Raw genomic sequence first — 12,490 nt, forward strand, 5'->3', positions numbered from 1 at the left:
AGGAAGATCCCAAATGCCACAGAGCAACTAAGCCCGTGCGTCACAACTACTGAGCCCGCATGCCACAACTACTGAGTCCGTGTCCCACAATTACTGAAGCCCACATGCCTAGAGCCTGTGCTCCACAGCAAGAGAAGCCACCGCAATGAGAAGCATGCGCACAGCAACAAAGAGTAGCCCCTGCTCACCACAACTAGAGAAAGCCAACGTGCAGCAACAAAGACCCAATGCAGCCATAAATAAATAAATAAATAAATAAATAAATAAATAAATAAATTTATATAAAAAACACAAATGAAATATTTCAAGAAACCATAAAAATATATTTTTGCTTAGTGAAATATTGCTTTGTTAGAGAAGGTAGAGGTAAGATAGCTGTTTTTCCAAGCTCCATGGTAATTCACTGTAGTAAAAAAAGATTCTGGAAGAAAGGAACCTAGCTTTATATCTGCTTGCACAAACATGTTCCTAACCACGTAAAACTCTGTATCACTTTCAAAACTTTCCTTTTGGTTTTCCCATAACTCTGAACAGACTATTAGTAGAAACCGATATTCAGGGAAGCTATGAGATGCAGCTATGATTCCAAAGGAAATAGAAAGCAATAATATAAAATACCATTACATAACCCACCCCATCTGAGGAACCCTACATCATTTGAAATTAAGAATATACACCTACTGAAAAGGGCCGGCTTTCTCCTTACACGCCACAGGTTCTTGTGTGGCCTGTTTTTATTGTTGTTTGGGTTTGTTTTAATTTTGTGAAAAAGGTGGTTTTAGGATACAATACACAGGTACACACACACACTGTGAACATTTACGATAGTTTTTTTTTTTAATTTATTTATTTATTTATTTTATTTTTGGCTGTTTTGGGTCTTCGTTTCTGTGCAAGGGGTTTCTCTAGTTGCGGCGAGCGGGGGCCACTCTTCATCGCGGTGCGCGGGCCTCTCACTATCATGGCCTCTCTTGTTGTGGAGCACAGGCTCCAGATGCGCAGTCTCAGTAGTTATGGCGCACGGCCTTAGTTGCTCCGCGGCGTGTGGGATCTTCCCAAACCAGGGCTCGAACCCGTGTCCTCTGCATTGGTAGGCAGATTCTCAACCACTGCGCCACCAGGGAAGCCCCTTAAGATAGTTTTTAAATGTCCATTTGAGTTATGGAGTTGGAGAATGATCAGCTTCTGTTAACAGGCACAAGACCATAGTCAATAGGGCAAGTTGCTTCCTAATCGCTTGATGTGTTTAAAAGAGCCAATGGGAGGCTGCCTTGTGAAGGAAGGGACTGAAGGCAGAAGATAGAGGGTTTCTCTGGAGGGACCAAAGTGCTGAGTAGAAAAATGCAGGAATTCAGAGCTTACTTGCCTCCTTTGTGCTCCGTCATAGGAAAGACCCCCCACTACCCCCTCACTCCTCAATTAAATGCTTGCTCTTTGGCAGTGGAGAACGTTCTTTTCCACTAAACATAAAGTTACACGAATTCACACCTTCCCTCTCCGTGCATCATTTTAGGTGGTGGTTGTGTACAGTGAAGAAAAGAAGAATCCAATAACATAAAACTACTTTAATAATTTTAAAAGGAAGTTTAAATGATCCATACTCAATTGGGGTGGGTGAAAACGGCTCTGGTGTCGAAGGGCAACAGGTTGCTAATAAATACAATAGTTTAGGAAAGTGCTGTTTCTGTCATGGAAAAACTATATTCTGGGAAAAATAATACTTCTGTAATTCATTTTTGAAAGCTATGGAGACTTCTCGGATGAAGAATGTAGTTATTAAAGGCAAAAATACACAATATGTTGTAATGAAATGTTTGTGCTTAGCACTTCATTAAGTGTTTTGTGGGCCTCTGGGGAAATTCTCTCCCACACACATAAATAATGTTTATACATGGTGGGATCACTAGAGGGAGTGCAGAGAGCAATGCTGAAAGGAAGAACCTGCTACAACTTCCTTAGGTTCAATTTAAAGCATGAAACGAGACGTTGAAAAAACGCCTAAGACTGATGAAAGAGCACACAAAATTTTACTGTGACTTTGGTTGTCTTTACATTTAATCCAAATGCTATTTTTTCTTAATTTTAAAATACAAAATTGGGGGTTTTGCTTGAAGATGGGGTGATGGAGAAAACTGATTCTTCAAATTAGTTGCATTAACTGAAAAAGCATATGATTACAAATTCTGCTGCCTAAGGTAACCAATAACACATTTAGGACTCTGAGAATTCAGAAGATTGGCAGTTTGGAGGTCTGTTGGCTGTGTTAACTTAGAGTATGTTGAAAGTGAAAATGTAAAATAGTGGTAAAGTTGCAAAGAAATTCACAAAAAATAAAATTATTGGGAGGTGGGAAAATCTATTCAGAGGAAATATACAAAAATATGAGTAACTTAAGTCTCATGAGCAAAGGATCTTTAATCAAGAAAAGTAAATCATGTGACAAAAAGCAAACTATGGAAGTTCTTGCCTGTATACACTTTCGTTTTGTACACTCTGTGGGCTCCATCTTCTCAGCAGTGCTTTTTTTAGGAAGAATGTGTCTGTTTGTCTAGTCTAAAAGTACATACTGATGCAACATTTCTAAGGAAAACAAAACAAGGAAATGTAAAAGGGAATCACACTCCAAAAAAAAAAAAATCAGGAGATAAATATTAAAGACCACCAGGTAAAGAGTGCTAACATCAAGATTCTTTTAAAAATACCGTATGAGATTTTCAAGGAAGCATTCCTTTGCCTCAAGAATTTTTTTCCCCTCCAGAAGTATGTTAACCTTAATGGCTTTCCCTAGAGCTAGAATTTCAATTAGTTGCTTTACTACTGCGACTCTAGTCACATAAAAAAGTGGTTTCTCTCCAAGATTCGTGTTCCAAGCCATATTGGAACATTTGAGTTGAATTTAATTTTTTTTTTAATTTCCAAGCTTCTGTATAATAGTAAGATGCTAGTTATAGGAAAGATACGACTTAAACTTGGAAAAACATAGCCTTGAGTTTCCCTCTTGTTAATAAAAATACATGTTATATAAATAGGTTCATTAATTGAAGTCAAAAATGTTACTAAAAATACAAGAAATATATCAGAACTCAGAAAGTATGATGCCAACCTGTGACAAAGCTCTCAGTTTCTATAATCATTTTTATCTGCTGAATTTTATAATTTAATGCATTATACTATATTAGGAGTTATGACAATATAATAACAAAATTATATTATATTATGCTCTATTATACATAATAGGCATTATGATAATAAGTTTGAAAAACTAAAAAAAATAAGCCTTTTGAAGCATTCACGTACTGAAGATAACAAATGGTACAATATCAAATAGTGTGTTCCTAATCAATATTTTTCAGAATAATGATCATCATGACAATAATATTGTCAATATTAAGTGACAATAATATGTAAATGGGCCTTTTCACAGTTCTCTTGAAATACACAAGAACATCATCCCTGAGGACATTCAGAATAAAACACAAGTGACAGATAAATAACTAATGAAAACTTCAAAGATCTGTAAAAGAGCTAAGAAAGTGACAAGAGTTCAAATAGAGTTTATTCTCTTGACTGCAACTTGTACTTCAGTTCTTTAGGTAATTTTAGCACCTTTTTGTTTCTTTAAAAGACATATAAGGTCTAAGTTCAGATTACCTAAATTACCTAAACAAAGGTCAAAATATTTTTTTTTAAATAATTCTTTTCATCACAAGAAAAAATATTTTTTGTAACTATGTGAGGTGATGGATGTTAGCTAAATTTTTTGTGGTTATTATTTTGTAATATAGACATCTATCAAATCATTAGGTTGTACCTCTAAAACTAATACAGTGCTACATGTCAATTATATCTCAGTAAAACTGAGAAAAAAATTAGAATCCTATTACAAAATTGTCCCTCAACATATGAGTTATTAAGGCTGCAGTATGGTGTCTCGTCACCCTTTCCTCCCAAGCAGTTTCTATCTTCTTTCTTAACTTTATTTGTATATTAAGCCTGGGGAGGTGTTGGTGTTAGTGGTTGGACTTCTTGATATATGCATCAATCTGGGTTCAGTTAGGAAGACAGAAATCACTCTAGGTGTTTCCAGTGGAGAATTTAATGTAAGACATTCACTACACAGGTGATAGAAAGTAACCAATAAGGGGGTGGTGAGACAACTCAGCAATTAGTAACAGCCACAAGCTGTTATCAGCCTTAGAGATAAAAGGACAAAGAGAAGAGGTAGTGCTGTCAGAAGCCAGAAGGTGGGACCTTTGAGCAAGAACTATAACATGGCAGAGGCTGTCCAGTAGGAACTGGGGTCATGTAGGGAGAGGTTGTCCAGCTGATTTGGAGCCATGGAGGACATGCAGCTATTGCTGAAGATGCAGCAGTGTCAAGAAAGAAGAAATACCCTGGATTTTCCCTTTCTCTAAATCTCAGCTGTTGTCTCCCATAGCCCATGGCTACTTGGAAGCCAGAAGGAAGGAAATCTGAGAAATGCAATTCTTGACCACAAGAACAGAGAATAAGGATGATCAGGGCAAAGAACAGATCTGAGAGCACAAATGGCAAGAATGTTTCCAAACCAGCCTGGTAACTAACTGCCTATTGCAAATGTCCTGGTTCACGTCATCACTTTTACCTGGTATCTGTCAAAAAAACTCTGTAGAGTTCTTTTTGTCTTTAGTTTTTGCCTCCTTCCAATCGCTCCATACTTTGCCCAGAATAGTTTTTCTAAGAGGGAAACCTGATACAGGGCACTCTCTGGCTCTACCTTGTTCAATGATCCCCATGGTCAATAGACTAATATCTAAACTCCGTTAGATGATGTCCTTCTCCCTAATTAACTCTCACCTTCAATTATGTAATTTACATCCAGAATACTGAACTGCTTGTGATTTACAGAACATTCCATACTGTCATGCCTTCCCATATTTGTCTCCTAGGGAAACAACTACTTAACCAATGTGAGGTAGTGGTTATGAGCAGACTGCCTTGGTTTGAACCCAGGCACCAGTGCTTACTAGCTATATGAACTTGGTCAAGTTACTTAAACTTCCTGTGACTTAGCTTCCTCACCTGTAAATTGAGGATAATAATAGAACCTACTTCATACAGTTGCCTTGAAGACTAAAGGAAAGTTAATATATGTAAAGCACTTATAACTGTGGCTGGCATAAATATATGTTATTATGATTATTATCATTTTATTATTCTTTAAGACCCAACTTAATTAGTACCACTTCTGTGAATGCCTCTCTTAGAAAGAGATAAGTACTATTTTCTTCTTCTCCTCTGGACTTTCTGCACATCTCTAATCATTTTATGGTCTGTGTGTATGTTGGTCTCCAACAGCAGTGGATAGACAGTTTGAGGGCAGGGTCTGAGCCCTTCTATCTTGGTACACCAGGTCTTCTGCAGGGCCTGATCCAAGTAGACATTAATAATAATGATAACAATAGACATACATCTGTCATGGAAAGGAAATTTCTAAACAATATAATCTGAATAAAACAGGATAAGAAAAAACTTAAATTTAATGAAAATAGTGTCTTGGCATCTTTAGATAAATAGAAACAGTGGAACTTTTGTCTTTATGATTCTCCAGAAAAAAAAGTAAATATTCCTTTATGGCAGGTTTTGCAATACTCATATCAGACAAAGTAAACTTTAAACCAAAGTCTATAACAAAAGACAAAGAAGGCCATTATATAATGTTATAGCGATCAACATAAGAAGAGGATATTACACTTGTTAACATATATGCACCCAATACAGGATCACCTAAATACATAAAGCAAATATTAACAGGGAGAAATTGACAATAATACAATGATAGTAGGGGACTTTAACACTGTACTTATATCATAAAGCAAATACTAACAGGGAGAAATTGACAATAATACAATGATAGTAGGGGACTTTAACACTGTACTTATATCACTGGATAGATCATCCAGATAGAAAATCAATAAGGCAACAGTGGTCTTAAGTGACACAATAGACCAGTTGGACTTAATATATATCTACAATATATTACATCCCCAAACAGTAAAATACACATTCTTTTCAAGTACACATGGAGCATTCTCCAGTATAGATCACATACTAAGCCACAAAACAAGTCTCAATAAACTTAAGAGGATAGAAATTATATCAAGCATTTTTTCTAACCACAATGGTATAAAGCTACAAATCAATTACAGAAGGGAAAATGGGAAAAGAACAAACACATGGAGAATAAACAACATGCTACTAAAAAACTAAAAAATAGTCAATGAAAAAATCAAAGAGGATATCAGAAAATACCTTGAGACAAATGAAAACGGAAACACAACAGTCCAAAATCTATGGGATGCAACAAAATTCTAAAAGTGAAATTTACAGTGTTACAGGTCTTCCTCAAGAAACAAGAAAAATCTCAAATAGACAAGACAACCTACAAATCTAAAGGAATAAGAAAAAGAAAAACAAACAGAACCAAAGTCAGCAGAGTAAGGAAATAATACATATCAGAGAGGAAATAAATAAAATAGAGATTAAAAAAAAAAAGAAAAGATCAATGAAACCAAGAGCAGGTTTTTTTGAAAAGATAAACAAAACTGATTAACTTTTAGCTAGGCTCACCAAGAAGAGAGGACCCAAATAAACAATAAGAAATGAAAGAGGAGAAATAGCAACCAATACCACAGAGATATAAAATATCATAAGAGAATACTATAAAAAGTTTTATGCCAACAAATTGGACAAACTAGAAGATATGGACAAATTTCTAGAAACATGCAAACTTCCAAGATTGAATCAAGAAGAAACAGGCAATTTGAACAGACTGATCACTAGTAATGAAACTGAATTTGTAATAAAAAAAAAAAAAACTCCCAGCAAACAAAAATCTAGGACTGGATGACTTCACATGGGAATTCTACAAAATTATGAAGAAGAGCTACTACCTATCCTTCTCAAACTATTCCAAAAAATTGAAGAGGGCAGAACACTCCTAATGCATTCTATGAGGCCACCATTATCCTGATGCCAAAACCAGACAAAGATATTACAAAAAAGGGAAAAATTACAGGCCAATGTCTTTGATAAATATTGATGCAAAAGTCCCCACCAGATATTAGCAAACCAAATCCAACAATATGTAAAGGGGATTATACATAATGATCAAGTTGGATTTATTCCAGGGACACAAGAATGGTTCAATATTTGCAAATCAATCTACATGAAACATCACATAAACAAAAGGAAGTATAAAAATTACATGATCATCCCAATAAATGCAGAAAATGCATCTGACAAAATTCAACATCCATTCATGATAAAAAAATCTCAAAAATGTGAGTACAGAGGGAACAAATCTCAACATAATAAAAGCCATTTATGACAAACACACCGGTAACATCATACTCAACAGTGAAAAGCTGATAACCCTTTCCCTAAATTCAGGAATAAGACAAGGATGCCCACTCTCACCACTTCTATTCAATTGGAAGTCCCAGCCACAGCAATCAGACAAGAAAAATAATAAAAGGCATCCAAATTGGAAGGGAAGAACTAACACTGTTAATATTTGCAGATGACATGATACTTTATATAGAAAACACTACAGTCTACACCCAAAAATTATTAGAACTAGTAAATAAATTCAGCAAAGTTGCAGAATTCAAGATTAATAGAGAAATTTGTTGCTTTTCTATACACTAATAATGAACAATCAGAAATAGAAAGTAAAAAAACAATCCTGTTTAAAATCTCATCAAAAATAAAACACCCAGGAATAAACTCAACCAAGGAGGTGAAAGACTTATACCCTAAAAACTATAAAACATTAATGAAGGAAATTGAAGCTGATTCAAAGAAATTGAAAAGATATCTTGTGCTCTTGAATTGGAAGAACTAATATTATTTAAAAGGCCATACTACCCCAAAAACACTACAGATTTAATTCAATCTCTATCAAAATACCCATTTTTCAGAGAACTGAAACAAATACTCCTAAAATGTATATGGCAACACGCACAAAAAACCCAAACTGCCAAAGCAATCTTGAGGAAAAAAGAACAAAGCTGGAGGTATCACCCTCCCTGACTTCCTTCTATACTACAAAGCTACAGTAATCAAAACAGTATGGTACTGGTGCAAAAACAGACACATAGATCAATAGAACAGAATAGAAATCCCAGAAATAACCTCATGTACCTATGGCCAATTAATCTATGACAAAGGAAGCGAAAATATACAATGGAGAAAAGAGAGTCTCTTCAATAAGCAGTACTGGGAAAACAGGACAGCTACATGTGAAACAGTGAGTTTCGAACATTTCCTCACAATATATACAGAAATAAAAATCAAAATGGATTAAGGACCTAAATGTAAGACCTGAAACCATAAAACTCCTAGAAGAGAACATAGGTGGAGCACACTTTGACATAAATTGCAACAATATATTTTTTTGATCTGTTCCAAAGGCAAAAGAAATAAAAACAAAAATAAATGAATGGGACCTAATTAAACTTAAAAGTTTTTTCACAGCAAATGAAACCATCAACAAAATGAAAAGACAACCTACTGAATAGGAGAAAGTAGTTGCAAATGATATGACAAAAAAGGGGTTAATATCCAAATTGAATAATCAGTTAATACCACTGAACATCAAAAAAACAAACATCCCAATCAAAAAATGTGCAGAAGACATAAGTACACAGTTCTCCAAAGAAGACACACAGATGGCTAACAGGCACAAGAAAATATGCTCAACATTGCTAATTATTAGAGAAATGAAAATCAAAACAGCGAGGTATCACCTTACATCAGTCAGAATGACTATCATCAAAAAGTCTACAAATAACAAGTGTTGACGAGGATGTGGAGAAAATGGAAACTTTTTACACTGCAGGTGGAAATGTAAATTGGTACAGGCACTATGGAGAACAGTATGGAGGTTCCTCAAAAAACTAAAAATTTAACTACCAGGGGGGAGACCTTCAAAACGGCAGAGGAGTAAGACGTGGAGATCACCTTCCTCCACACAAATACATCAGAAATACATCTACATGTGGAACAACTCCTACAGAACACCTACTGAATGCTGGCAGAAGATCTCAGACTTCCCAAAAGTCAAGAAACTCCCCACGTACCTGTGTAGGGCAAAAGAGAAAAGAAAAAACAGAGACAAAAGAATAGGGATGGGACCTGCACCTCTGGGAGGGAGCTGTGAGGAGGAAAAGTTTCCACACAGTAGGAAGCCCCTTCACTGGTGGAGACAGGAGGTCACGGGGGGGAAGCTTCGGAGCCACGGAGGACAGCGCAGCAACAGGGGTGCATAGGGCAAAGCGGAGAGATTCCCGCACAGAGGATCAGTGCTGACCAGCACTCACCAGCCTGAGAGGCTTGTCTGCTCACCCGCCAGGACAGGTGGGGGCTGGGAGCTGAGGCTCTGGCTTCAGAGGTCAGATCCCAGGGAGAGGACTGGGGTTGGCTGCATGAACACAGCCTGAAGGGGGCTAGTGCGCCACAGCTAGCCAGGAGGGAGTCGGGGAAAAGTCTGGAACTGCCTAAGAGGCAAGAGATCATTGTTTCGGGGTGCACGAGGAGAGGGGATTCAGAGCACTGCCTAAATGGGCTCCAGAGACAGGCATGAGATGCTAAGGCTGCTGCTGCAGCCACAAAGAAGGCTGTCTGCAAGCGCAGGACACTATCCACACCTCCCCTCCTGGGAACCTGTGCAGACCGCCACTGCCAGGGTCCTGTGATCCAAGGACAACTTCCCCAGGAGAACACACAGCGCACCTCAGGCTGTTGCAATGTCACGCTGGCCTCTGCCACTGCAGGTTCACCCCGCATTCTGTACCCCTCCCTCCCCCCAGCCTGAGTGAGCCAGAGCCCCCTAATCAGCTGCTACTTTAACCACATCCTGTCTGAGTGGGAACAGATGCCTTCAAGCGACCTGCACATTGAGGCAGGGCCAAATCAAAAGCTGAACCCCAGGAGCTGTGTGAACAAAGAAGAGAAAGGGAAATTTCTCCCAGCAGCCTCAGGAGCAGCAGATTAAACCTCCACAATCAACTTGATGTACCTGCATCTGTGGAATACCTGAATAGACAATGAATAATCCCAAAAATGAGGTGGTGGACTTTGGGAGTAACGGTAGACTTGGGGTTTGCTTTCTGCACCTAAGTTTTTTCAGGTTTTATGTTTATCTTAGTTTAGTATTTAGAGTATATTATCATTGGTAGATTTGTTTATTGATTTGGTTGCTGTCTTCCTCATTTATTTTAATATGGAAATATATACTTTTTCCTTTTTCTCTTTTTGTGAGTATGTATGGGTATGCTTCTTTGTGTGATTTTGTCTGTATAGCTTTGCTTTTACCATTTGTCCTAGGGTTCTGTCTGTCCATTTGTTTGTTTGTTTGTTTGTCTGTTTTTGTTTTTTATTTTGTTTTAGTACAGTTTTAAGTGCTTGTTATCGTTGGTGGATTTGTTTTTTGGTTTGGTTGCTCTCTTCTTTCTTTCTTTCTTTCTTTTTTTTATTTTTTTTAATTACCTTTGAATTTTTTATTTCTAATAATTATTTTTTATTTTAATAACTTTATTTTACTTTATTTCATTAATTTATTATTATTATTTTTTCTCCCTTTTCTTCTGAGCTGTGTGGCTACAGAGTCTTGGTGCTCCAGACGGGTGTCAGGTCTGTGCCTCTGAGGTGGGATAGACGAGGTCAGGACATTGGTCCACCAGAGATCTCCTGGCTCCATGTAACATCAAATGATGAAAACTCTCCCAGAGATCTCCATCTCAACGCTAAGACCCAGCTCCACTCAATAACCAGCAAACTACAGTGCTGGACACCCTATGCCAAACAAGTAGCAATACAGGAACACAACCACACCCATTAGCAGAGAGGCTGCCTAAAATCATAATAAGGTCACAGACACCCCAAAACACACCACCAGATGCAGTCCTGCCCACCAGAAAGACAAGATCCAGCCTCATCCACCACAACACAAGCAGTAGTCTGCTCCACCAGGAAGCCTACAAAAACCGCTGAACAAACCTTAGCCACTGGGGGCAGACTCCAAAAACAAGAAGAACTATGAACCTGCAGCCTGCGAAAAGGAGTCCCCAAACACAGTAAGGTAAGCAAAATGAGAAGACAGAGAAGCACACAGCAGATGAAGGAGCAAGGTAAAAACCCAGCAGACTAAACAAATGAAGAGGAAATACGTACTCGACCTGAAAAAAAAATCAAACAAATGATAGTAAAGATGAGCCAAAATCTTGGAAATAGCATGGAGAAAATATAAGAAGCATTTAACAAGGACCGAAAAGAACTAAACAGTAAACAAACAATGATGAACAACACAATAAATGAAATTAAAAATTCTCTAGAAGGAATCAAGAGCAGAATAACTGAGGCAGAGAATGGATAAGTGACAGGGAAGCTAAAAGGGTAGAAATAACTAATGCAGAGCAGAATAAAGAAAAAAGAATGAAAAGAATTGAGGACAGTCTCAGAGACCTTTGGGACAACATTAAACACACCAACATTCGAATTATAGGGGTCCCAGAAGAAGAAGAGAAAAAGTAAGGGTATGAGAAAATATTTGAAGAGATTATAGTTGACAACTTCCCTAATATGGGAAAGGAAATAGTCAGTCAAGTCCAGGAAGCCCAGAGAGTCTCATACAGGCTAAATCCAAGGAAAAACATGCCAAGACAAATATAAACCAAACTATCAAAAATTAAATACAAAGAAAAAATATTAAAAGCAGCAAGGGAAAAAACAACAAATAACATACAAGGAAATCCCCATAAGGTTAATAGCTGATCTTTCAGCAGGAACTCTGCAAGTGAGAAGAGAGTGGGAAGACATATTTAAAGTAATGAAAGGGAAAAACCTACAACCAAAATTTCTCTACCCAGCAAGGATCTCATTCAGATTCAATGGAGAAATTAAAACTTTTACAGACAAGCAAAAGTTAAGAGAATTCAGCACCACCAAACCAGCTTTACAACAAATGCTAAGGGAACTTCTCTAGGCAGTAAACACAAGAGAAGGAAAAGACCTACAATAACAAACCCAAGACAATTAAGAAAATGGTAATAGGAACATACATATCAACAATTACCTTAAATGTAAATGGATTAAATGCTCCAACCAAAAGACATAGACTGGCTGAATGGATACAAAAACAAGACCCATAAATATGCTCTTTATAAGAGACCCACTTCAGACTTAGGGACATATACAGACTGAAAGTGAAGGGATGGAAAAAGATATTCCATGCAAATGGAAATCAAAAGAAAGCTGGAATAGAAATTCTCATATAAGACAAAACTGACTTTAAAATAAAGACTATTACAAGAGACAAAGAAGGACATTACATAATGATCAAGGGATCAATCCAAGAAGAAGATATAACAATTGTAAATATTTCTGCACCCAACATGGGAGCACCTCAATACATAAGGCAAATGCTAACAGCCATAAAAGGGGAAATTGA

The 12,490-nt window shown here is 37.1% G+C and overlaps 1 long non-coding RNA gene across 3 annotated transcripts in view; it reads right to left on the reverse strand.

Annotated features, from left to right (window-relative positions):
* Positions 1–828: 828 nt before the first annotated feature.
* LOC309661622 overlaps positions 829–12,490 on the reverse strand; it is a 112,748-nt gene continuing 101,086 nt past the window's right edge. For all 3 annotated transcript variants that reach the window (XR_014264107.1, XR_014264108.1, XR_014264109.1), the window contains one exon: positions 829–2,580. This is a non-coding gene — a long non-coding RNA (uncharacterized lncRNA). The remainder of the gene's footprint in view (positions 2,581–12,490) is intronic.

This window comes from Balaenoptera physalus (assembly GCF_965194825.1).
Source record: "Balaenoptera physalus genome assembly, chromosome: 5".
Taxonomy (NCBI): Eukaryota; Metazoa; Chordata; class Mammalia; order Artiodactyla; family Balaenopteridae; genus Balaenoptera; species Balaenoptera physalus.